Raw genomic sequence first — 5,011 nt, 5'->3', positions numbered from 1 at the left:
AGGATCAGATTAGTGAGTTAGAAGATAATGTAGAGAAAAACTCCCAGACAATACAGCAAAATGAAAAAAGATTGAAAAAATATGAACAAGATGTAAGGGAATCACAGGATAGCATGAGAAAAAATAATATCAGGATCATTGGAATTAGAGAGGGAGAAGAGAAGGACCATGGAATTGAAAAACTGATAGGAGAAATAGTGACAGAAAATTTTCCGAACATGACGAGAGAAAAAGTTATACAAGTTCAGGAATCACAGAGAGTTCCAATGAAGAGGAACCCCCAAAAACCCACTCCAAGGCATATCATAATTAAAATGGCAACATTTCAAGGCAAAGAGAGAATCCTAATAGCAGCAAGAGAAAAAAAGCAAATAACATACCAGGGAGCTCCGATAAGGCTATCAACTGATTTCTCAACAGAAACATTACAAGCCAGAAGGGAATGGCCAAAAATATTTCAAGCAATGAAAAACAAAGGCCTACAACCAAGAATACTCTACCCAGCAAGGCTCTCATTCAAAATAGAAGGTGAAATAAGGAGTTTCTCAGACAAAGGAAGACTGAAAGAATACATCTCCAACAAACCAGCATTGCAAGAGATGCTAAAGGGTGTGTTCTAAGAAAAAAGAATGAAAGAACAAGAGAGGAGAGGAACAGAGTTACAAAGGGCAATGAATAAATACATGTCAATAATAACCTTAAATGTAAATGGATTAAATGCTCCAATTAAAGACATAGGGTAACAGAATGGATAAGAAAACAGGACCCACATATCTGCTGTCTACAAGAAACACACCTCAAAACAAAAGATTTACACAGACTGAAAGTAAAGCGATATAAAAAAATCTTCCAAGCAAACAGACTGGAAAAAAAATCTGGGGTAGCAGTCTTCATATCAGACAAAACGGATTTCAAAGCAAGGGCAATAAAAAGAGACAAAGAAGGACATTTCATAATACTTAAAGGAACAATCCATCAAGAAGATGTGACATTGATAAACATATATGCACCCAACATAGGAGCACCCAAATAAATAAAGCAAATACTAGAAGACCACAAAAAGGATATCAACAACAACACACTCATAATAGGGGACTTCAACACTCCATTATTAACAATAGACAGATCATCAAAGCAAAGAAACACCAAGGATATACAGGCATTGAACAGCACACTAAACCACTTGGACCTAAGTGATAATATATAGAACTTTTCACCCCAAAGAAGCAAAATATACATTCTTTTCAAATGCACATGAGACATTTTCAAAGATAGACCACATGATAGGACACAAAACAAGCCTCAACAAATTCAAGAAAATTGAAATCTTATCAAGCATCTTTTCAGACCACAATGCCTTGAAACTAGAAATCAACCTCAGAGAAAAAAATTAAAGACACCCAAACTCATGAAGATTGAATAACATGCTATTAAATAATGAATGGATTAACAATGACATCAAAAAAGAAATCAAGAAATTTCTAGAAACTAATGATAATGAGCACACAACAGCCCAAAACCTGTGGGACACAGCAAAAGCAGTCCTGAGAGGGAAGTTCATAGCAATACAGGTATATCTGAAAAGGATAGAAGAATCTCAAATAAAACATCTAACTCTACAGCTACAAGAACTAGAACAACAACAACAAACAAAGCCTAGGGCAAGAAGAAGGAACGAAATCATCAAGATCAGGGCAGAACTAAATGACATAGAGACTAAACAAACAATCCAAAAGATCAACAAAATTAGGAACTGGTTCTTCGCAAAAATAAACAAAATCGACAAGCCTCTAGCCAGTCTAATCAAGAAAAAGAGAGAGAAGACCCAAATAAACAAAATCAGAAATGAAAGAGGAGAAATCATGACTGATACCACAGAAATACAAATGATAGTTAGAAACTACTACAGACAACTGTACGGCAAGAAATTTGACAATCCAGAAGAAATGGACAAATTTCTAGAAACATACAACTTTCCAAAACTGAATCAAGAAGAAGTGGAAAGTCTCAACAGACCAATAACAAAGAAGGAAACTGAAACAGTAATCAAAAATCTCCCTGCACACAAAAGCCCTGGACCGGATGGCTTCACAGGTGAATTCTACAAAACATTCATGGAAGAACTAACTCCTATCCTCCTCAAACAGTTCTGAAAATTCAAGAAGAGGGGAAAATCCCAAACTCTTTCTATGAAGCCAGTATTATTCTAATCCCAAAACCAGGTCAAGACACAGGAAAGAAAGAAAACTACAGGCCAATATCACTGATGAACATCGATGCTAAAATCCTCAATAAAATATTGGCAAACAGGATCCAGCAATACATCAAAAAGATCATACATCACGATCAAGTGGGCTTCATTCCAGGGATGCAAGGATGATTTAATATTCGCAAATCAATAAATATAATACATCACCTAAACAAAAATGAAAGACAAAAATCACATGATCATATCAATAGGAGCAGAAAAAGCATTTGATAAAGTACAACACCCATTTATGATTAAAACACTCAGCAAAATGGGAATAGAGGGAGCATACCTTAACACAATTAAGGCTATATATGAGAAGCCTGAGGCCAACATCATAGTCAATGGACAAAAACTAAAAGCATTCCCCCTGAATTCAGGAACTAGACAAGGTTGTCCACACTCTCCACTCCTATTCAACATAGTGTTGGAAGTCCTAGCCACAGCAATCAGAGAAAAAAAGAAATAAAAGGCATCCAAATTGGGAAAGAGAAAGTAAAACTTTCATTATATGCAGATGACATGATAGTATACATAGAAAATCCTTTAAACTCCACTAAAAGACTACTCGATATAATAAGTGAATTTGGCAAAATAGCAGGGTACAAAATAAATATACAGAAATCTAAGACATTTTTGTACACCAACAATAAAATATCAGAGACAGAGACAAAAAAGAAAATACCACTTACTATAGCAAGAAGAAAAATAAAGTACCTAGGAGTAAACTTAACCAAAGAGATAAAAGACCTGTACTGTGAAAATTACATAACATTGAAGAAAGAAATTAAGGAAGATACAAATAAATGGAAGAAAATACCATGTTTTTGGATGAGAAGAATCAACCTCATGAAAATGGCCATACTACCCAAAGCAATTTACAGATTCAATGCAATCCCTATTAAAATACCAATGACATATTTCACAGACCTAGAACAAATACTCCATAAATTCATAAGGAACCAAAAAAGACCCCGAATAGCAAAAGCAATCTTGAGACGGAAGAACACAGCAGGAGGGATCACAACACCAGATATCAAACAGTACTACAAAGCCACTGTGATCAAAACAGTCTGGTACTGGCATAAGAACAGACATATAGATCAGTGGAACAGAATAGAGAGTCCAGAAATAAACCCAGGCCTCCATGGTCAACTAATATTTGATAAAGGAGGTAGGAACATAAAATGGAGTGAGAAGAGCCTCTTTAACAAATGGTGCTGGGAAAACTGGATAGGGACCTGCAAAAAAATGAAACTAGACCACCAACTTACACCACACACGAGAATAAACTCAAGATGGATCAAAGACTTAAATGTAAGTCGTGACACCATAAAAGTCCTAGAAGAAAACATAGGCAAGAAAATATCAGATATCTCACGTAACAATTTCTTCATGGATACATCTCCTAAAGCAAGAGAAATAAAGGAAAAAATAAAGAAATGGGATTACATCAAACTAAAGAGTTTCTGCTCAGCTAAAGAAAACATCAGCAAGATGAAAAGGAAACCAACCATATTGGAAAACATATTTGCCAATGACATAACAGACAGGGGACTGATTTCTAAAATATTTAAAGAGCTGATACGACTCAACATCAAGAAAACAAACAACCCAATTAAAAAATGGGGAAAGGACCTGAACAAACACTTCTCCAAAGAGGACAGACAGAAGGTCCATAGACACATGAAAAAATGCTCAACATCATTAGCCATCAGGGAGATGCAAATAAAAACCACAATGAGATACCATTTTACACCAGTCAGAATGGCCATGATCAACAAATCAACAAAAAACAAGTGCTGGCGAGGATGTGGAGAAACGGGAACCCTACTGCACTGTTGGTGGGAATGCAGACTGGTGCAGCCACTATGGAAAACAGTATGGAATTACCTCAAAAGATTAAAAATGGAACTGCCTTTTGAAACAGCGACTCCACTACTAGGATTATACCCGAAGAATCTTAAAACACCAATTCAAAAGAACTTATGCACCCCTATGTTCATTGCAGCACTGTTTACAATAGCTAAGTGCTGGAAACAACCTAAGTGCCCATCTGTAGATGAGTGGATCAAAAAACTGTGGTACATTTACACAATGGAATACTATGCAGCAGAAAGAAAGAAGGAACTCCTGCCATTTGCAACAACATGGATGGAACTAGAGAGAATTTTGCTTAGTGAAATAAGCCAGGCAAAGAAAGAAAAATACCATATGATATCACCTAATACAGGAAACTAAAGAACAACACAAACAAAAGAACTAAATAGAACAAAGAGCAGAATAGCAGTCAATAGGGGGGAGGGGGGAGGGGGAAGGGAGAGAAGGGGGATAAGTAAGGGAAGGGTTTAGTCAAAGAACATATTTAAATGACTCATGGACATGGACAACGGGGAGTGATATGATTGCGGGAGAGGGGTAGGTTGGGTGGGGGAGAGAAATTGGGAGAAAAGGGGACAACTGTAATTGAAAAACCAAAAAACAAACAAACAAACAAAAAAAAACCCAAAATATACTATATATACAAAGACAGAAATTAAAGATAAGAACAAGGAAGTTAATAAAACAGGAATTATCAAATTACATGCAAAAATATTCACAATATATTTTAAATAAAAGTGAAATACAAAACTAGACATAAAGCATTAATATAAGTTTATGATGTATATGTATATGAAATGCATAATCTTGTATATAGAAAAAGCTGGAGTAAAATAGTCTTAGAATTTAACCCACTGCTATCTCTGGGTAATGGCTAATTCT

This window comes from Furipterus horrens, unplaced genomic scaffold (assembly GCF_987537825.1).
Source record: "Furipterus horrens unplaced genomic scaffold, mFurHor1.1.pri manual_scaffold_4, whole genome shotgun sequence".
NCBI classification, from domain to species: Eukaryota; Metazoa; Chordata; class Mammalia; order Chiroptera; family Furipteridae; genus Furipterus; species Furipterus horrens.
Note: the sequence above shows the minus strand (reverse complement) of the source record.